We start from the raw sequence: 23,707 nt of genomic DNA, 5'->3' as shown, positions 1-23,707 counted from the left end.
GAAAGTTTGGAAAGTAAAATTGGGGAAGTAGCCTGGAATGGTAGAAAATAGAAAAATTGATGAGAAATAGTTGAGAGCAGTTAACAAAATTAGAGAAATTGGAGACTGATATTCCATCACCTGAAAATAAATTTCCAAAAGTTAAAATACAAAACCGAACAAAAAAATAAACAAACAAGAAGAGGTGTAGAAATATCAAAATTGTTCAACATTTTCCAGAGTAGTAGAATGTATTACCCATGTATAAACCAACCACCTGGTCCCTTTTACAAAGCGTATCACATTGAAATTCTGGAAAACTGAAATATGACAAAGAGAGAATCTTAAAAGTTTTGGGATAGGAAGAGGATATAAGTCTTATGAACATGACCAGGAATCAGAATGGCATCAGAGATCTCAACAGAACAGGCAACCAAGAGAAGAAAATTTTAAAAAATAAAATAAAGAGAACCATAAATATCATCATCACCAATAATCAGAAAACACCTTCAAAGTCCCAAGAAAATTGGTTTCCTTGACAGAAAGAATTGTTTTCAAACATGAATAATCTCAAAACTTATCTCAGTCATCTCTTTTCTCAGGAAAATACTGTTTTATGTGCTCCAGCTGTAATATTTTTGGGGTCAACTTGACAGGATCAGGGTTCCTGGATATTTGCCAAAGCATTATTTCAGAGAGTTTCTGTGAGTTTTCCCAGACAACATAGTATTTGAATTATTGAACCCAATAAAGCTGTTGGTCCTCCCCTATGTGATGGGCATTGTCCAGTCCATTGAGAACTTGAATAAAATAAAAGTAGAGGTAATGAGGATTTCTCTTCTTTCTGCCTGACTGCTTTGGTTGGGATGTTGATCTCCTGCCCTTGAATCAAAACTTATACCATAATCTTCCTTAGTTTTCAGGCCTGTGGACTAGAACTGACTTCTACTACTAGCCTTTCTGAGTCTGGTCTTTCTGCCTTGCAGATCACGGAATCTCTGACCCTCAATAACCACATGAACCAATTCCTTATAACGATGCTCTTTATATACATAATGTTATATAATATATGTATTATATTGACTGTTTCTCTGCAGAACTCTAAATGAAGTAGACTGAGAAGGAAAAGAAGAAAAGAGGAGGAGGAGGAAGAAGAGGAGGAAAAGCAAGAGAAAGAGGAGGAAAAAGAAAAGAAATGAAGATAAAAGAAAGCATGTGCCCTGGGAAGGAACCTGATGACAATACAGGAGAAGGAAGTCTCCCTGCAGAAAGAGTCTGAGGCCCCAGGATCAATCAACACCCACTGCAGGTCTTTAGCAGTCCTGAGGAAAGATTTCTCTGAGAGTTTAAGTCAACAAGACATCTGATATGTTTGGATTTACTAAGGGAAGTTGATATTAACAGTAGAAATTTTGGAGTAAAGAAACTGTAAGTTCTCAGATAGATAAGCAAAGAATAAGATAAGAAAATGCTTTCAAAAACCAAAGTTCAGCCACAAAGAAAACACTATTCTGATACTTAACCAAGGCTAACTGTGACTAGCCTTCACACTTTGGTGTAATATAAACCTTGACTATAAGTTAAACTAATAAAATTATGTTGGAATTTTATTTTGAGAAGGAAGTGAGGGGAAGAATGTTTTTGTGCATGATTACACACAGAGAAAATGGTTTCTACCACAGGAAACAAGAGAGAACTTTGTTCTTAGATTTCATAGTAAGGAATCAATACAGATTGCCCTAAGAGAAATATAAACATATTATTTGTAGATGTGAACATAGATGCCTATAGAAAGAGCTGGAAGAATAGACGAGAGTGTGTGACTGCTATAGCTCTTAATAAGCTTCATAGATTCTGTTGATTGTTGAAACTATGTTTAAAGACTGTATTCAAGAAAAAGAATGACTATGCTTCATTATAGGGTCTCCCAAATAATATTAAGTTATCTCTAAAATGTGGTAGAAAGGAGAACAGAGATGCTCTCATTTTTTAGAGTACTTGAACTTTCCAGGAAATTTTCTAGCAGCTGCTTTCAAAGGAATTCATATGTAATTATATTTTTAACTGAGGGCGTTCCTCCTGTGTTTGACAAATTCAAAGCTACTTTGATAAACCTTGGTTGTACAGCCAGTTTCATGATTTAAATCATAGAATTCTGATTTTAAAGAACATTTGAAATTACATAGTCAACCTCCTCATTTAGATGAGGAAACTAAGGCCCAGAGAAACTGGTCACAGAAATTGAATTAGTTTCAGTTGGTTATTGGAAGAATGTGACAACAGAGATGAAGAGATGTTAGGGAATCGGGTTGGATTTGCATTCTGTGCCTACTGGTTATGGTTAGACAATATCTGGCAAGTTATTTAAGTCCTTTTAGATTCAAGTTCCCCATTTTAGAAGTGAGAAATAGTAGTTCATTGAGTTAAATAAGATAATATGTTTCTCTGGCACAGAATGCTCAGTGAATTATAGCATTATTACCATTCTTATCAATGGGTTTGAGAATATACTTCTATACTTTGAGTGAAATGCAGGGGATACTGTATTTTAATTGGGATGATTGTTAAAATATCATATAGCTACACTTCAGAATGAAGTTAACAGAAATGACAGGACCACAGGTTAAATCAGAGCTGTCCTGGGAGAATTGCAATATAAGATCTTTTATGAGGCAGTGAGATGAACTCAGAAATGCATAGGAGACTGAGTAGCAAGTCAAGGCCATCAAAGTGGTATGTGAGGCACAGGTAGTACCTGAAAAGACTTGGTAGCACCACTGTCAAATATTTCACTAGGAGTATCCTTGAGAAATGTTCCAGTTGAGGAGAAAACTCTTAAAAGTGAGGTAACTCTGGCATTTCAAGGATACAGGGAATAAGGCCTGCAAAGTCAGTGGAGTTGGATGATTACTGTCAAGTTGTCGTGATGGTTTGCAGAGGGATAATGAGAAGTTGAGGAACAGCAATTAAAGGCTAGAGGTAAGAGTCAGAGGGACTTTTTTGGTTGCTTAAAAAGAGGTTTTTATCTTTTAAAATGGAAGAACAGGTACAGCTGAGCAGCAAACTGAAGGTTACAGAGTCCTAGAGACACTTAAATGCACAAAGAAGATCTGCTCAACTGAGGTCCTGCTCATTGTTGACTACCTTAGGTAGAGTCCTAGGTTGAATCTGGGAGTCTGAATATGATATGGAAATATCTGTATTTTGCCCTGTAGCTTGCAAAGGAGCTCCCTTCCTTTGTAAGGCCAAGGACATCATCTGTGCTGCAGACATTGAGGGAACTCCTTCCTCTCAGAGCAATAGCTTCTGGAGGAGCCGTCACCAGCTCCTCTCCTGGCTGCTAGGTCAGTCAACAGGTAATAGAGGAAGAAGGAAATTTTATAACCAAGCAACTGCAAAAAATATCTACCATATACAAGAGTCAGGACTACCCTGAGACTGGAATTTAACCAAGGGAATCAAATATGAGTAGAATAAGGAAAATGTCATTCACTTTGGTGCACTTTCTGGGTACACAGGATTCAATACCCTGGCAAAGTCACTGGGAGGTGTAATAAATTCTTTGTTGGGATATCTTCAAAGTATGAGGAAAAGAAACAGGCAGTGTGGAGTGCTGTGAAGATAATCGAATCACCTTTGCAGAGTGGGGCAAGGAGTGAAGAGGCTGGGGGAGGCAGACAGGGTTCGATGGACATATTATATGAAGTAAAAAGAATGGTAAAAACAAACAAACAAGAACACTACAAAATTGTTTTGGCCAAGAGAACCCACAACAACATAAGGAATGAGTTGTTGAAAGAAGCTCCATTAACCCTATGAATTGTTTCGTTCCCAGACAAGGACTGAGAGTAGGCTACAGAACTGGAGTTCCTTCATGTCTGTCTTGATGACTGGGCTCTGAGATGACAGAAGCCATCACTTGTCCACAAAGTAAGCCACAAAACTGCCTTGACCATGACAAAGGTAGATTTGGTGGACAAAAGGAATGTCCACAAGGAAATATGGGAATTGTTCACAGCTTATGGTTATTCTCAAAACAAAATAGATGGGCAAGGGCTGGGGAGATAGCTCAGTTGGTAGAGTGCCTGCCTTGCAAGCACTAAGGCCCTGGGTTCAATCCCCAGCACCGCGCAAAAAAAAAAAAAAAAAAAAAATAGATGGGCAGAAGAATGGGGTGTCATGTCACATTTGTATCCAGGAGGCAAGGATGAGAAGAGCTAGAAATTAAAGTGGCAAACTGAAAATATGTTTTTTTTTTTTTTTTCCTTCGTGCTCAGTCTTAAACTGCCATTTAAACTGGAAATCTATTGCCGACTGGCGGCTATACTCCTAATATGAGGAAAACGATTCTTACAGTCCTTGACCAAAAGAACCTATTTACTCAGATACTCTGGGGAAAGTGACTTGTGTGCCTTTGAATATAAGGCTTGAACTGGCACTGATACCTAGAGAGCCAAATCGCCATCCTGGTCCCACTTTCAGAATGGAGGCTCACAGCAGCCTGTCTTGGCTGAGGTCCTGCTCATTGTTGACTACCTTAGTCCACGTGTCTCAGTGGTCCCTTTCCCAGTCCTTGGATATAATATTTGAAATGACAAAGTTGGCCGTTGGAATAAACATCATATTGGGTGTTTGGGGGAGGCTCTTGGGAAAAGAAAAGTGGAAACCTCAGAAAATGGCTTCCAGAGAATGAAGTAAAAGTCATTCTGTATCCTTTGGGGAGGGCGAGTGAGTATGGAAGATATTCTATCAGAGAAAGCTGAAAGTAAGGAGGAATGATGCTCTGTGTGGTGTGATTCATTTAATTCGCCATTCTGCTCCTTAGAGAAACTGGATGGACTGTAGAAGTGGTCATAGACATCCACAAACTCAGACATATGGTGGCTCTCATCACAGGTGTGGTAACAGAGGTGGGATTGTCTCTAGAATGGATGAGTAAGGCCTCAGGTACATGGAATGTGGATATTCTCATGCACTAAAAGGATTTGGAAGAGTTTACATTGGTTTAGGATGGATTGCAGTGTTCACTGACAGTTATTCATCAGCACTATGTTAATTCTCTTGCCTCCTGTTATGATATATTCTGAAGAGATCTGTCCTTCCACCTGATACCCCATGAGATTCACATTGATCCATTAAGCAAGGATCTCACCCTGATAAAAGAGGCTGAGCAAGAGGGTGGCAAATCTCACTCATCAGAGCTTGGTGCATCCATGTATGTTCCAACAAGGGGTGTTTTAGTCAGCTTTGTGTGGCTGTGAACAAACTACCTGACAAGAACAATTTAAAGGAAAAAAAGTTCATTTTGGTTCATGGTTTCAGAGGTTTGGTCCACGATTGGCCGACACCATAACTCTGGAACTAAATAAGCAAAGCATCATGGTGGAAAGACCCAGTAGAGGAAAACAGCTCAGAACATGACAAGCAGAAAGCAGAGAGTTCTGCTCACCAGAGAAAATATAACAGAGAAATTCCATTCACTATTTATAAAATGGAAGCCCAGAGGAATATCCCAATGACTTGCCTCCTCCAGTCACACCACACTTGCTTACATTATCCCCCAGATGATCCATATTAGTGGATTAATCCACTGATTAAGTTATAACTCTCATAATAAAATCATTTCATCTCTCAATGTTCTTGTATTGTCTCACTCATGAGCTTTCTGTGGACACCTCATATTTAAACCATAACAGGTGGGAAATAAACACTACGAACATTCAGTGATATTCTGCTACCCTCAATTTCTCTGAGGTCAGGGCAGGCCAGTACCTGAATGTAGGATTAAACGTAGCTCTTGGTAGACCTCTTTGCTTTCTTGGGACACTCTATCTCAGACCTAGCAATATGGCTTCAGTCTAATATACTTATTGACACAGAAGTCTGCAGATTTGTGTATGACCTGGTCACAAAACAGTTTTGCAGCAGGGTCAAGCTGTCCTGCTACTGGGTCAGTATGGTCCACCAAGCCCTGTTGTGTTAGCTGCCTTGGTGATTAAAAAATATGCAGTATGAAATTCTTGTGTTGAGACAATCACAACAAAGTCCTCTGGAATTCTGGAACAAAGCCAGTCCATCCTCAGCAGGGATTTGTGTAGCATTTTAGAAATATCTCTTGGCATGTTGCTGGGCTTCTGCAGTTATGGAACAGTTGGTGATAGGCCACCAAGTGCATGTGCATACAAAGCTGCCCTCACAATCTGGGCTGTTTCAGATCCTCTAAGTCATGAAGTTGAATAGACTCACATAGCAGTTCATCCATAAATAGAAGTTGTATGTCTGAGACTAAGTAGGAGTGCTGGGCGTGGACAAGCTGAATGGGCAGGAGCAGGCAGCCCTGACCCCCAGGCCACCTACTACAATTTCACCGGAGCCTCTTTTCCAGTTGCCACCTATGGCCATACTAGGGGAGAGAGGTGCTTGGTGTCCTAACAGCGACTAAGTGGAGGCAAATGTTCCACTTCCAATGAACAGAATAGGTCAGCTCAATATGAAGGAAGAAGCTAAGAATGGATGGCAGCTGTATTATAGTCACTTTCAAGGATAATTTTGAAAAACATTGAGAAAGGGATCTTCCTGCTGAGCAGAATACCAGTGGTACACCTGGTCATGTACATTATGAGAAAGCAAAAGTGGCAGAAGGTCAGAATACGTGCAGTTCCTGGTCAATAGTTTGACTTTCTGTTCATGGGCCTGAAAGGACAATTATTGGAAGATCATATTTCTAAATGTTATAGCTTACAAGGATCCAGCTTCCAAAATTGCACAGCTTTCAGTTTGCAAAAGAAAATGTTGCACAGTAAGCTGACGGCATTTAGGATGTTTTATATGTCAAAATTAATTTCCTTTGAAAAATTTTAATATTTTCAATTTATATTTATATATCTGCATATATCTTTAATTTAAGCATATTAGAAGTTTTTAGCTTATTTGGTAGCAGTTTTCATGTGCTTATGCTTGTGTGTGTATGTGTGTGTGTGTGTGTGTGGGTGTGGGTGTCTGTGTGTATGTCTGTGTATAGAAAGGAAAAATAATAAACCATTTTTTTCCTCAAGATGGAGGGTGACAGATGCCATAAACCACTGTATGCTTGAGTTTCTTCTGATGTGGAAAAGGAAAATGCCAGACTGTGACGGCAAGTCGGTTGCCACAAAATTTTCTAATTATCACATTTCTTCATAGAGTTGAAGGTCTTCCTATAAGCTGCCAGCAAAGAGATCTCAGTGATCCGAGAGATTAGACTTGACTCAATATGCTTGACATTAGGATTTCTCTATCTTTTCACTTTTTAAACTTTAATTTTCACTGTAATTTGATTTTTTATTAGTTAGGTGTTCTGTTTTCAGACTTCTGGAGTTGCTGTGTCTGTGATGGCGGATGGCATTGCTCTTGTTTTCTGTGTGACAGACAGGGGAAATCCTATATTCTTTTCAGAGGACTGTTAGCCTTATGGTGCATGTTTCCATATAACCTGATTATACAACATTGTGACAGACAGAAAAAAAAGATAATATGTTTTCTCAAATGACAGTTATTTTCTGTGAGATGCCTACTGTAAAGATCCTTAATGTGTAATGTTTGGGCTTTTTTTGGTATATATTAAATGTAGTAATTCCAGTAAGTACTGATGTTAGAAGGCTTAGTGGTAGTCTTTGGCTAAAGAAACCATTATATATGAAATTTCACAGCCTAGCTTTGTGCCCATGTAGGCGTTTGCTCCTAGGGTGGGGATATTTGATCATTGATCCTTAGTATTAAGGAAAAGGGTCCTACTGTTGCAGTGTCCTGATACTCAGTCTACTACCTCCTAATTAAACCACCAGAGTGCATGTCCTTAGCTTTCAGTGGCTTCTTAATGGATCCTATTTAAGGGTAATATTCTTAGCATGACATTTGAGAACCCATATGAAATGTCCTCAGCTCGCACTTTCCACAACCCCACCTTTTATTAAATATTGTGCACTTTATGTGATTGACAAGGGGGGCACTGAGTTCCCTATTTCTCTAATGCCCTTAAAACTCAGCCAGTGTAGTTGATGGCAGTTTTTTCCCCTAGTACCTACCATCACATGTAGACTATGATGGGAGTGTAAATGTCATGAGTTTAAAACAGAGAATTATCTTTTCAACTGTATGAAAACAATTATCCACCTCTACAAAAACATAAGTAGTCTGTTGGAGTATAGAAACCTCTAAACTAAGTCTCACTCCTTGCTAAAAACCCAGACTTTGGATAAATAACACTTCAGCAGGAAATAGCAGGTCCCAGTTCTTCAGAAGGGCAAAATATGTTATTTTGAATACATCTGTTACATAAAATACAGTTAGGAAACAATTTACATTATAATCAGATCTCTTATGGGTAAAACTGTCTTTTGTGACCTGCCTAGAAAAATGAAGAACAGTCCAAAATATTAGGAAAAAAACACGCAAGTTCCAAAACGACTGAATTAAAAATTTTGAAATGCAATCTTTATATAATATGAGGAGGACTGTCTACACTTTCAATTATACCTACAGTCAGAGGAGGATACAATTCAGAGAGAGTTGTATTGATATTTTTTCATGAGTAATACGACAGAACAAAACTGGAAGCAGTTTGCACACTAATCGAGAGCAGAGAGCATGCAGGATCTTTGCAGCATACACACAATTCACCATGGAATTTTATTAGTGTATATTTTGATAATGGTTCATCTTCCTTTCCCACTAGCAATGTATCCTGTCATTCCTCACAAAGATAAATGCTTATGTACTTGCTTATTCATCATATATTTTTTGAGTTCCTGCATGCCAGGCACAGGATATCTGGGAAAGTATATGCTACGCTCTGTATGAAGGAGCTTCTAGAACATGAAGGCAGACAAAGAAATATGAACACAAACACATGGTAGTTCAATGTGGCAAATTCAGCAATAAAAATCAGTTTCAATGCAGGGCAGCATCACAAAGATGGAGGTGATTAACTTGGTGTATGAATGTAAGAAAGCTTTTTGAGTTATCCATGTCGGTTTGATGAGGTGGTAAGCAAGGAGAAAAAGTGTGTTATAACCATTTCTAAAAGGAGTACCATAGATAGAGAAGTGAGGTATGCGGTTATGTATCAGATTTCCATCACTGTTAAAAATATCTGACATGAACAACCTAAAAGGAGGAAAGATACACTTTTGCTCAAGGTTTCAATCCAAAGTGACTTGATTCCCTTTCTCTTGGGGATGTGGTGAAGCAAAACATCACAGCAGAAGTACAAGTTGGCGGGATCTGCTCATTTCATGACAACCAGGAATCTAGGACTGAGACAGCAAGGGACCAGGGTACCAAGTCCCCTTCGAGGTCTTGCTTCCAGTGATCTTACTTCAGTCCCCTAGGCCCCACCTCCTAAAGGTTCCAACACCCTCAATAGTACCACAGGTTGGAGACTAAGCCTCCAACACATGGCCTTTGGGTGGTATTTAAGATCCAGACCACCACCACAACATCCATTGTACTCAAGTATTTTTGAGAATGATGAGGCAAGAAATTTCGATGGGGACCACAGCATAAAGAGGTTTTTGTAAGCCACCGAAGGAGTTAAGGCTTTACCTTGCGGGCAATTAGTTGCCATAAAGTATTGTGAGCATGCTAAGGTTTGTGTTCTAGAGGATTCGATTTGGTGGCAATGGAAGAATAAAGTGGAAGAAGAGGGCAAAACTAGCAGCAAGAGGCTTAAAAAAATTATTGATTTAAAATTAGAGATAATTGACAAGAGTAAGAGACTGTGTTCTTGTGGTTAAAAAAAAAAAAGAAGATTGGATAGATATGATGCACAATGAGGAAAAGTCATTGACAGGACTTGACCAGTTTGATACGGGAGAGTAGATTTTGGAAGGAACTATTAGGAATCTTAAGTTTCCATTTGGGAATGAGGAGGAGTTACCAAAAAGGGTGTTCAACAATAACAGATTTAGGGAGAATATGGTCAGCTGAATTTCAGAAATGATGTACTTAATATGTTCTGAGGATATCCATGGAGATATTTAGCAAATTACTGAATATATATTTATTAAACCCCATAATAATTAATATGAGTGGCCTAGGTTAGAAAAAGACTTAATAGTCATTGTTGAAAAGGTTGGACCAAAAATTCCAGGAGTGTTGTTAGTGCTCAAAATTTTTTTTTCTAAGGATCAATTATCAAAGACATTGACATTTAAGAGAAAAGCAAAGAAAAAGAATCAGGAAGGCACATTGTCTGGCTTCTATGGGTTCTGAATGTTTAAAAAGAGAGATTTAAACTCATCTGAGAGGTTAAATAAAATAAACAAAGAAATTCCACAAAGTTAGCAATCAGATCATTGTGTACCTTTGCTGGCAGTGTCAGATAGATGCTAGATTGTCCCAGCCTATGATTTTCAGTGGGAATTTGAAAACTATTCTTTCAAGATATGTGTTTGAGATGGAAGGGAAGACTAGATTATGATTTAAAGGAGTGTCACTTTATGGGCTATAATGTTGAATAGGTTACAGTACAAGAGAAAGAAATGAACAAAGAGGTAATGATTCCTATAGAGGAAAAAAGAGACTATAATGAACAGATTTTTGGTCTAAGAAAGGGATAATGTGTATAAAACTCAGTCTTCAACAAAAGAGATTAGATGAAAGAAGGTATTATATACATGCAAATGTAGGAATGAAGTGAGAGAGTCATAATCGAATTTTAATGATAATTATTTGGAGAAGATTGCTAAAGAATGTGGGACCTAATGTTGTCCTGAGAGAATTGATAAACTGTGGAGTCAATTAAACTAGGAAATCATGGATTTTTTACTTAAACGATCTTTTTAAATAGTTTTAGTATGTCATTCAGCTTCTTCAGTATAAGGTTATGAATGTCAGGTATTAATAATGTAGTGCTGATGCATCAAATGTCAAGTTCAACAGATTAATGATACAAATGTGTGTGTACTATATGCATATGTATGTGTGAATATGTATGTATGGGTATACATATTTATAAAAGTATTTGTGTACATGTACATATAATATTCTTTCTCACCTACACACACATATATTATTTTAAACTAATAAATTATCCAACCAATATTTATTTGGGTACATCTTTGATAATAATACATGCAAAAGGATTGAAGGAGCATTTTAATATACATCTTAATGGGTGACATGTTTTTAATAAGAAGTGGAGTTGGGGAGAAGTCTCTGCATCACTAGTCCAGAGTAATTTGACTCTCCTGTATTCCCTCTCACCCAGCTGCCTATTAAATTTATTTCTTGCTATCAGCAGGGTATGGTTAATGAATGTTAACCAAAGAATATTTTAAAAAGAAGAAGGAAGAAGCTCAAATAAGCCACAGAAAGTAAAAAGACTCAGTATGAAACTTAACACATGAATATGTTCTTATTTCTTTTCAATCATCCTCTTTACTTTTTTTGAGAGAATTTGTGGAAATATCTTTAATACGTGGCCTTTGACACTGTATGAATCAAAATGTCCTACTTAAGATATTCCTCAGTCTTTGATCAATACAGTCACAAATGACATGCAAAATTATAATAATATTGCTTACCTTAACATATTTTCCACATGGTTTTGTGATACAAGTAAATTGGAATGCCTTCTCATTTACTTTTAACTTATAATTTCAAACCTGGTGTAAATCTTTTCATTTGGGTTGTTCCTATAGAGAAGGAGGATCATAGAAACACACAATATCACTTTGCTTCAAATCAGATACCTATACAAAGAGATTGAATGATTTTGTTAACACATATCAAAATAATTCGATTGGAGGAGTTATCTGGGTCAGTCTTGTTAATTAAAAATAGTGAAAAGCCTAGAGTTGAGAACTGCAGAGTTAGCACTTAGTACTATCAGAATATTTTGAGCAGATACAACCTTGAAATAAAGTATATTAAACGTACAAAGACATTTATTAAGCAAAAAACAGCTTTAAAATGTTGCATTTACCAAACCAGTAACTCTTTTTCTTTTAACAATCTACAAACATTTTTGAATTTAGCAGAGATTTTAAGAGCAGTGTTTAAAAAATAATCAGTGGTAAAGGATTCCCTTGCTTCCCTTCCTTCCATTCTCCCTTCTTTCCTCCTTCCTTCTCTCAGTTCCTCCTTCCCTCCCTTTCTTCTTTTCTTTCTAAAATTTCCAACCCACTGCAAACGGATACTTTTGTAAAATGTCATATGTTTGCTGCCAATTCTCCCTTTTAATTGGCTCACCAGGCCCTTCTCTTTCCTTTCCAAAAGCCTTATCTCTATAAGCACTCCATACTTGTAACCAATGCACTTCATAAACTGAAAATAGTCTACGATTGTACCCTACTTGCAAGATAATAGGTTAGTCTGACACAGCTTCATGGAGGAGGGGAAAGACATGAGACTCCTGGGTCAAAGACAAGGGACTTGACCTTTCATGGCACAGTAATCAGCAGAGCAGAACATCAATTTCACGTGTCTCAGGTAATACAAGGACATGCAAATGGGCCCAGGTGAGCTGGACCACTACACTCAGGGAACCCATATCTTTTACAATCAGGAGTAGGAATGCCTCCTCCTAAGGGAGGCATTATCTTCATCATACTACATAATAGAGAAGGAAGGCACTATCTTTAATTTCCAAGTCTTTGTACTTTTTATTTTTTTTAAATATTAGCTTTCTTAAAAACATGATTTGGGACAAAAGCAGTGCTTTTTCTTTTGCTTACCAAATGTAAAGAAATATGAAACTCAGAAAATTGACTATTAATAGTAGGTTTTGTCTTAAATCCTTTCAAATAATTCTTTGGTGACTGAGATACCTGACATCCTGTCTTATTCTTCTAACTTAATATAATGTTCCATGTACTTTAAACTCCAAGCGTGTGAGTCTTGCCTATTGTTATATGTCCTTTATACTGTCAATGGACACCTCCATTTATAAAATCTAGGCCACTGTGGCTACTCATACACAATGGTCAATTCTGTTTACTTGGCTCTGTCCTGCAGAGAATGTGTAGGTGGTGTACGAATGTTTGCTTTGTGGGGATTTTTTTCTTTTTTTCTTTTTTGGCATGAGGTACTTTTTATGTTTGTTTTTGTTAAAGATTTAAAGTACTCAGCCTATTTTATTGGGTAAAAATCAATCATTCAAAGTGAGAACCTTATGTGTCCCATAAGCTCTCTGTCGTACACATATATTTTGACCTCATTTATTCTTTTTTCTCTATCATAAATCAATCTCTTTTTGGGTTCACAACAGGTCCAGTGATAAGAATTTTATGTAGGTGTGTATTTAATTGTATAATGTTTACTTTTTCTACTACTTAGTTATTTTTGTTTCATGTATTTAACTATACTATGTTATTAATGTTTGTATTAGTTCTTGAGCAGCAGGAATAACTTTGATACTTTGTCTAGTAAAGCCTTTGTAGTATTCTACAATAATAAATAAGTTGTCGTTTGGTCATGTGCACATTTGTTTATGTACTAGCTTCTGGTGACTTCTGCCACCCACTTAAATTATATGTAAAGCTTCCGTTTTGCTTATTGCAGCTAAGATTCCTGTGTTGTTTAGGATGATCAACCCATTTCAAATATTTCCGAAATTTTCCTTGATAAATGCTTGTAGCATTGTGCATGTGAGTCAAAGAAATTTATGAAAGGAGTTTGACAGTTTGGGCTTGGAGCTGAGTAACTTCATGAGTTGGGGAAATTGTCACCTTCACATTGTAACTCCCTTACTGTACCTGTTTTTCCAGACCTTTGAATTGACAAAAACACAAAAGTTGTGTTGTTCATAATATCAGAAGCTAAATATCATATTTTATCTTTGGTTGAGTCCTATCTAGCCAAGAAAATTCCTGATGATACATTTACTTGTCTTTGTATCTTTTCAGGGCCTTGATTGATCTACTTGGTTATCTGTGAAATGGGACTAAAGCATACAAATAGTAGGCTTTTGTATCTTATTTGAGATAATTCATTGGACAAGTCAACACTATAAATCAACACACAATCGCAGATATTAGGATCAAATTCTCAACTTATACAAAGCTGAAATTTAAAACTAACTTGTATTATGACAAAATAAAGATGCAGAAATATAAAAAGAATTATAATAAAAATCTTGGGCTATGTCTATCTATATATCTATAGTTATGCTTATGTATCTAATGTATATCTACTTCTACCTCCATTTCTATCTCAATAACCTACTGTGTTCTGAACACTGTGGTAGGTATTTACACATTGATCCTTAGAGTGACCACAAAGTGAAAATGAGGGAAATCTCTTGAATAATTTATCAATCAATGTGGTGAGATCCTCAGGAACATTAGGGAAAGGGAACTAAGCTAAACCTTGCTTCCTAATTAATAAACTCAGGCTGTCGATAGAATAAAATTCACCAAAAATAAATAGCAGACTTGAATGTTTTAGGTTCTTGTCCATAATTCAGTTTTTGTTTTGTTTTGTTTTTTTTTTTCTTGATACAGAATCAGTCCCAGTATCCAGTCTTGTTCTCCTTCAAATATTTAAGATTTATAGTCAAATGAGATCCAGCTTTTTATTGAGAGTCCTCCCTCAATTGTCTCAAGCATTTGATTATATACATAGCAGAAGTATGAATTTAAAACTATATATAAGGCTCTCCCATTCTCTATTCGATACTCTTCAATGGCTTCCTATTGCATATAAAATAAAATACAGGTTCCTCACCTTGTTTCCAAAGCTGTATGTCTTCTAGTGACTGCTTACCCCTCCCGCCATATTATGCCTTCTCCTATTATTTCTGACTTCTCTGGAAACACAAACTGTCTTTCCATCCTCAATAATATCAAGTGTGTTCCTTTGGACTGACCCAGATTATCTTCCCTGTGCACTTGACATGGCCAGCTCCTCATTGCATGTCAGTCAGTCACCCCTTCCTGTTCAATATGCCCAATCTGAAGTGGGCACCAGTCATCGTCAACTGCCACTCATTTTGAATCCTACATGCAAACACAGTTTTATGTCTCTTTGTGTGTTTTGTCTCCCTCAAGGAGATTTGTATAGATGTTCAAAGGAAAGAATTTAAAACACTGCCCAGAGTTTCACAATTAAGACATGGAACTGATACTCAAACACCAGGAAACTACATCCAATGCCCACGCATGAACCACTGATTTGTGCCTGTTGAGAGAAAAGTAAGCTTAGGAATGTGATATATTGTCAAGAAGAAAGAATAGTCAAGTGTGGTAACTCACTAGAGTTACATGGTCTAGAGCAAGTTATTGTTTAAAATCTGCAGAAGTTTATTTATTTTCATGGAGTGATGGGGACAAATTGTCTTCAACAGAGGACTGAGGAATAAACCGCTTTGAAGAAATTTGTGTATGATAAAACCTGCCTGAGAATGAAAGGAAACTTCTGAGATAGAAAAGACCCGAGTTTTAGGAGCCAGAAGGTTTTGAGGCTCCTAAGGTTTTGTATAATGTTTCAATGTAAATGAAAAAGATACAGTGATTGCTTTGAAGAGTTATATAGATTTGAGAAAATCAGAATAAAGCATGCATTGAAATTCTTAGCATGTAGTAGAAACTAGGTGGTAACTATCATTAAATAATAGTTCAGGGGATCATCACTAAACCCTCTGGCAAGTTCTGATCAAAATTTGAACCTTAAGTGTAAAGAAGCCCAGTAATTTAACCACCACCTACTCTGTGCTGCAGAATAAACTGCTTTCTAGGTATCTTTATGTCTTTGCTGTAAGAGGGAGCATGCTCTCTCCTACCTTTGAACACAAACATGGAGTTCTTTAAATTTGCTGGTATATGAAATGTGGAAATACATAGCATGTTCAACATCTTTCTTGGTGCTTTTCTGGCCCTATTTATTACTTTATCTTCTGTGCCTTGTGTTCTTTCTCAGGAAGAATGGATTTTGGCCTCAGTCCCGCAGTACCTAGGTCTTTATTTACACTTTTTTAATTTTAGAATCTTGACTGGTTACCCTGCTTGCTGAAGCTTCAGGCTACTTGCCAGTAATAAATGAAAATAAAATTGACATCACAGTATGGCAGATAAAATGAAATTAAATAATGCAAGTCCATGCATTATGGCCCAGGTGAGTTGCATGCTTTGTACTCAGTTGCTTTTTTCTCTTCTTTGTCCATTCACCTAGTCATGGGAGTTCAACTGTCCCCTCAATGAAGCCCACACTTTAATCTCTATTTCCAGTTTCACATTTCCAGCAGCAGGGCAGAAAGCAAATACTGTATCCCCAGTTATCTTTTTTCATTAGTAAACCTTAATGATAAAGTTAATTCCTTTTAAGTCTTCTAGTATTTTATTTTTCCTTTGATATACTTCCCCTTTACCCTAGTCTATTTTTCTAGATGTCCTATGTAGATTAAAATCTATGCCCAAATCATTTGTAATCAGAGGCCATTAATTAATCTGAAGACTACTTTCATGCCAGGTTGTCACTCTAGAAAAATGTTGACAGAAGAATTACATAAACCTGGTAGATATATTTACTTATTTTACTTCTCAGTAAAAACTAAAATAAAGATTTGATGATGGATTTTTGTCAGTTAACAATAGGTTTACTATATCTACAAGTTACTATTAAAAATGTATTTAAATAACCCAAAGTCATGTAGTCTAGAAAAAAACAAACATATTTTAAATTGCTCTTCATTATTTATATGGGTTTGTTGTGTTTATTTTTGTAATGAAAAACAGTGACCACAAAGTATACAGTGACTACTGTATACTTTTGAAATACAGCATGTTTTTTTCATCCATCAATTTTTTGGGGAATAGCCTCTTTTCTATTTATTTCTATAATGCCATATCTAGAATTATTATTTCTTTCCTAGAGTGGCTTATTTTTTATTCATAATATATAATTCCTTCATCTTCAGCTTGTGATTGATTTGCTATCAATATTTTTCAAATTTAACAGCTCCTTGCATTTTCATTCAGAAAACTAAAAAAAAAAAAAAAAAAAGTATTTACTAAAATGACCTGTTAATACTCAATACTCCTTGTATTTATGGTCAATGACTTGCTGCATTAATGACAATATAAAGCCTAAAAAAGTTGGATATCACATTCTGTTTCTCAAGTCTACTTTTCACAAGACAGTTAAAATATTTTCTGTTCTCTACCTTCATCATAGGTTATTTTCTAGCATGCAATGATTATTAATAAAGAACTTTCAATTATACTGAAGAAAAGAACTGCATACATCAATGATATTACTAAATGAGTAATTATTCTAAATTGAAAAATCCTATCTGAGATGTGATTTGCATAAAACTCAACAAAAACTCTCATTTAATGTTTCATGAACTATTTTCTAAATTTAAGATATCTGCATCATATATTGAAATTAACTCTGAGCTCTAATTTACATGTGTAAAATAAAAGTGATGAAAGGTTTTTTTTTTGTAAAGTATTTTTTCAAACAATGATCTTTGCTTCACTTCAGAAATAACTCATACCATACCATTTAAGCAGAAAATACATAAAACAAAACTATAATTTTCTTCATGACTATATGGAATTAGAAGTAAAATGAGAAATAAACTTTAAACAATTTTCACTGGCTAAACACAAAATTATTAAGCTGTTTCCCCTGATTTTCTTTAAAACATTCTATATTATATTTAATTGATCCTCTTTTTCCCACATACCTTCCCTAATCCTCCAGTCTTACAGTGTCTGAAAGTTGAATTTTCTTTAGAAATTTCTGCTTTATTTTATAAGTGACATGGTTAAGAAAAATATGTTAGAAATATATAGCACAACCAATAAAGAAATATGTAGCGTCTGCATACACAATAAAAAATAGTTTTAATTATTGAAGAAATTCAGTTAAGGGCAAAATGCTGGCTTTAGTTTAATAAAAGTAGTTTCCTATGTTTCTACTGGCAAAATCAAAGAAACAAATGGCTCATATTCCAGGTGTTCCTGATATTTATGTAAAGAGCAAAGATATACTAGATATAAATCCAATGACTAGAATTGCAAATAAACCAGAGTACTAGTTCTGATTGAAGCTATATATGGTGTTATACAATCATAATGCTCTATAGTCATAAGAATAATTATTCAAAATTATATTTTCATGTATACTTTATTACTATAAATCTATTACAAAGTTTCCTGTGATTGACTTTGTGTAATAATTATTATCCCAGCAAGTACCTGGGATACATATAATTATTTTTAAAGATAATTTTCTTGATTTTGAGAAATCATGAGATCCACAATGGTAGGAACTTTGCTTTTGTTTCACAGTTATAACTCTAACTTTTAAGATTGTGTCTAAATCAAAAGAACACTTGATAAAAATATATTAAATGTGTGTATGAATGAATTAGAGATGCTTCTTGTATTCAGATTTTATTAATTAAGGATTTTAACACCTTATGCATTATATAAAGCCCCAATTATTTTACTGACATTCATTTGAAAAAAAAAAAGAGAGAAACACTAAGATCAACAACTACCTTAAATAAGACTTAAAAAAAAACCTGTGACTCAAAACTCCCAATGTTCAAGTCAGCATGAACCCAGCCTCAAGAGACAAGTTCTTTGTGAAGATATATAATTAAAATGGGTTTAGAGAGAAGCTCTAATTTTCCATGGAAATAAATCCCCCCAAATTACAGTAGCCCAGTTTTAGCTTGCTTCATAGTCTCCGTGGGAGGGGCTCACGTTTTGTTTTCTACAAACATTTACAGTCATTTTAAAACACCACTTTTTGCCCCCCCCGCCTCCTAATTTAAGGCAGCAAATCAAAACTAGTATATATTTCTTTAGTTTTTAGATTTATAATCAACACGTTCTTTCTTGGCTTAATGCCCAGTTCTTGCCTGCTTAGGATAGTAAGGGAAACAGAATTATTAGCTTATGTTAACAGTTTAAGCCCAAATAATTCCCAGGCTAAAAAGAAAAAAGAATTACATAACACTATGAAAATTAATTTAAAAGTGGCAAAAGTCAAGACAGAAGATCACAGAGAAAGACATTTTGTTTTTCAAAAACTTTTTAAAATTATTAATAACAATTTTCAGCTATCACCTCCTCCCAATGAGCTTGGAGATCTCTGAAAAGCCACATGACACCCACAAATCCAACCCTGCTCTTGTGCAATCTTAATACACCCTTATTCTTCCAAAGTAAAAGCAAAGAGTATGACTGTAGTAATATCTTTTTATAAACATGTCCAAATTTGCTCCTTCAAATGAGTATTGCCCTTTAAAATGGACAACTTGGGACAGAGTCTGTTTATTCCATTACATAAAGAGTTTGGAAAACCTCTCAATGTATTTCCTTGAAAATATGTGAGTTGTGCAAAAATAAAAATCAATCTTGGAACTATTAAAAACACAGACAATTTGGGGGCTAAAAATGGCACAACCCAACTCCATCACTTGGATTATTCATGAGTCTTGGTTCCAGATGAGCTCCGTCCTTTTTCTAAAATGAAATCCAAATTTAAAATCCAGCATTATTTGTTGAGCCAATAAAATATACTGCAGAGTGAAAAGCTACTTCTAAAAGATACTTTCCAAAATGCCTAAAGGTATGGGTCCATCTCTGGATTGAGACTATGAACTCCCAACTGACAAGTCTGTAAGGGAAAAACATAGCTTAGATACAGGTTTAAAAACTCAGCCATACGTAGTTTTAAATTGCACTTTGTATCCGATGAGCGTACACTAAGCATTAAAATATGTAACAAATAAGAGGTTAACTTAAGAAATAATTTGAATTCATGACTATCTAACCAACTACTGTGAAATGCTTATGGGGGAGGTCAATGAAAAAATACCTGCCTCTTCATTGTGGTTACATGAGTAATAAGAAACAGCCATTGGATGAACAGACAGGTCTTAACAGGGCCCTGTCATGTTTGACTTGCCTGCACAAATTATTAGATGTCTCCTTGTGAATAGTTAAGATAATAATCAACTATCAGTATTTTAGACAAAGTGGCAAAGTTTTACCAAGGAAGTTGAAAGGTATGGTTTGCGTATAGACTAGGGGTAATACTTTGCAGGATACCAGCAATGAAACATTGAAAACCATCTTCAGAGAAAATAAACTTGACATATTGACTTCTTCCTCAAGGGGAAAAAAAACACACACATTAAATTAGAATGTGAGCTATCTCACAACAGTCTGAAACACTCCAGGAAATTTTTTTCAAATTTTAAAATCAATTCTTCAGAGAGAATTATTGATTCATATTTCATTTTCAATTGCCAAAAACATAGGAGAATCTATATTTCTTTTACATTTTCTGTATCTTGAAATGACTATTTCCTGAAGATAAGTTCTAATTAAAATAAGTAAGTTCAACATACGCCATTTAGATCTTAAATGGGTTTGACATTTCAGTTTAGTTACTGAATATCATGCATCATACTAAAAGTTAATATCAATGTGTAAGGCAACCTTGTCCCTGGAAACAGAAGTGCAAGAGAATCACCCACGGTATGTGATCTCTTAACCCCAGAGCTGTATGTTCTCTATTTTTCTGTTGCTTAAAGAGTCACAAAACCAAACACTAGTCTCTTGAAACTTCCAGATTCAGGATTTAAGAATCAAAATTATTAATTAGATATTAATTAAGCAGACACCTACTCTGCATAAGACGTCATACTATATGCAAAGAAATAATTCACAGCTTTACTATGCACAGTAAAGCAGCATAGTTGGGAACAAAAGATATGTACATGAAGACTATGAAATTCTTTCTAGCAATACACACCTCAGATGTTACATACATAGTTAAATTTCAAAATAGGAGTCATAGAGCAGTTATAAAAATGTCAAGCGAAGAAGCAACAAATATTATAAATTGAAAAGTATTTAAAATATTTTTTTTCTGTTCTAAACATTAACTATTATGACATTTTTTTCTAAATATCGATTCCAATCAGAGACTGGTTTTAAGGTTTAGCCTGTAAATTCAGAGCATATTACTGACTAATTGAGTAAGGAAAAGTTAAGGAAGAAAAAAATGGATAATAGCAAATGACACAAATATGGCCCTTGGTAACATAGGCAATGATTATTTTATAGTCAAAATCCAACCACTATTACAAAACAATAATTTTAGAATTGTCATGGCATTAAGATGACTTTGATAAGCATTGGAGCTTGGAAATTTAATAAAGAATAGATTGTTTTTTTCAGTGCTTATGGGAAAAGCAGGCAAATGCTTTCTAATTTTTATTATAGTCCCAATTATCCTACATCTTTGACTTAATTTATTATTTTCCTCATTAAATCTGGAAATATAAAGGTCCAACGGAATTGCTTCTTCCTATGAAAATTTGGTGAGAATGAAAGCAACCAGGACATGTGGAATTCTTTTCCTTCACTTTTATTATTTTACTGAAAAATATCAGTGTTATCTCCCATGACCAACTAATTAAACATTAAGGTATGTGTTTACCTGCATCATGAACTATATGATAAATTATTTACAAAAGACTACATACACAGATTTTCAGAATATTCACATCTGATTTGTTCAAAACTAAACTCCAAATTCAGATGGAGACATGTTGACTGTGGGCCAGCACATTACTAGATATGAGAACTCAAAGTATATTGGATCCACTGTTAAAAAGTTCTTCTGACCAAAGAACTTGGAAAATGAGAAAAAAAAGAACATGACTAGTTTTAAGCAAAGAAAACCGTATGATAGGATTATAAAAAAAGAGTATAATCCTTCTACTGACAGAGAACTACTGTGAAAACGTTTTAGTTTCTAGTGTTAATAAACTACTTCTCATTAAGCAAATAAACCCTCTCAACCAATAAAATTCCAGTACCTGCTCTCAATACATAGATATAAAAGCATTTTAGCCACAAAGAAGAAAGAACTCACTTCTGACAAAACTACTTAAGAAATGTTTTTCATCCACAGGTGCAGGAAAGCACCTTAAGAATCTGAGACCCCGGGTTGCGAACTACCATAAGCTCTATAATTTGATTGTTTTTTGCACTTTTGCATGGTGACCTGAGATTCAGTTACACTAGTGATTATCAGTTGTTGGTGATTTGGGCCTCCCTCTCATGAGATGTTAGAAATATCTGGAAACATTTTTTAGGAGTCACAACTTAGGGGTAGGAGGCTAGTAAATAGAAGCCAGGGGCACTGTTAAGCATCCTGTATTATACAAAACAGTCATTTGCAACAAAACATTATCTGGCCCAAAATTTCAATAGTGTCAAAGTTGAGAAACTGAGCAGAATAATTGTTGTTCCCTGTGGATAAAGAGCTGAAGTTGGGATTCTACCAACTGACCAAACTAAGGTCTAAGAAAAGACTCGTTGTAGCTAGTATCAGCCACCCCACATCTAGCCGTAAAATATATCATGTTTAATATCATAGAGGAGAAATTAGAGGTGCAGTACACAAGTAAATTACATTCTTTCTTTGTGAATATAATTTATTCTCAACTGAAAGGACCCTTTGAAAGAGTATTTATTAATTGGATCACAGGAGTGAGTTATTCAGGACAATGTTCTTGTTATCCCTTGTCTATGATTCACGTATTGACTCAGGATTTCTTCAGGGTAAGTAGAGAAGAGGTAAGATACCAAGCAATGGAGAAAGAAGAAGGTACTTTTAAGATGTCTAGGAAGAGGGAAGATGGGGGAAATTCAAACAAAAATGATTTAGGGCATTTTTCCTCTTGGGGTATCAGATGACTTATTTGTGAGGTGTCCTGTGTTCTAGAACAGGGCCTTTCTATTTATTACTTTATATATGAGATGTTTATTCCATTCCAATTTTTTCCAGACATAAGAAATGTGAAAAAGTCATTCAAAGGAGTTTAAGGACAAAGAAAGATGCTGAGCAACTCATAAAGATGGTAACCGATGGTCGTAACCAATTCTATCAGGCACGCCCTGCTCTCCTTAATCACAGTGCAGAGAGGAATGCTTGGTTGGTGTCGTGGGCTCCAGAGACGCTTGTTGAATGAATAAATGTGGTGTGTTGGAGTTTCCTTAAATGCATTCACTCATTTTTTTTTAATTAAAAATTTTTTTTTAATTTTTACAGACACATTTTGATTTATTGTACACAAATGGGGTACAACTTTTCATTTTTATGGTTGTACACAATGTAGTTTCACACCATTCATGTAATCATACATGTATATAGGGTAATACTGTCTGTTTCATTCTACTGTTTTTCCATCCCCACCCCCTCCAACCCCTTTTACCTCTACACCATCCAAAGTACCTTCATTCTTCTCTTCCCCCCACCACCCCCATCGTTATATATTGTCATGCACTTATCAGAGAAAACATCGGCCTTTGGTGTTTTGGGCTTGGCCTATTTCACTTAGCATGATATTTTCCAACTTCATCCATGTACCAGCAAATGCCATAATTTTACTCTTCTTTATGGCTGAGTAATATTCCATTGTGTATATATACCACTGTTTCTTTATCCATTTGTCAATTGAAGGGCATCCAGGTTGGTTCCACAATCTAGCTATTGTGAATTGAGCTGCTATGAACATTGATGTAGCTGCATCACTGTAGTATGCTGATTTTAAGTCCTTTGGCTATAAACCGAGAAGTGGGATAGCTGGGTCAAATGGTGGCTCCATTCTGAGATTTCCAAGGAATCTCCACACTGCTTTCCAGAGTGGCTGTACCAATTTGCAATTCCACTAGCAATGTATGAGTGTGCCTTTTTCCCCACATCCACGCCA

At 35.6% G+C, this 23,707-nt stretch overlaps 1 long non-coding RNA gene across 1 annotated transcript; it reads left to right on the top strand.

The window, feature by feature from the left end:
- Positions 1 to 12,349: 12,349 nt before the first annotated feature.
- LOC124994399 (uncharacterized) lies at positions 12,350 to 22,909 on the top strand. The gene is made up of 3 exons (XR_007110485.1): positions 12,350 to 12,450; positions 15,877 to 16,071; positions 22,783 to 22,909. It is a non-coding gene; the product is annotated as an uncharacterized LOC124994399 (long non-coding RNA).
- Positions 22,910 to 23,707: the final 798 nt, after the last annotated feature.

This window comes from Sciurus carolinensis, chromosome 10 (assembly GCF_902686445.1).
Source record: "Sciurus carolinensis chromosome 10, mSciCar1.2, whole genome shotgun sequence".
NCBI classification, from domain to species: domain Eukaryota; kingdom Metazoa; phylum Chordata; class Mammalia; order Rodentia; family Sciuridae; genus Sciurus; species Sciurus carolinensis.
The sequence above is the reverse complement of the archived record's forward strand: the minus strand, read 5'-3'. Positions and strand labels throughout refer to the sequence as shown.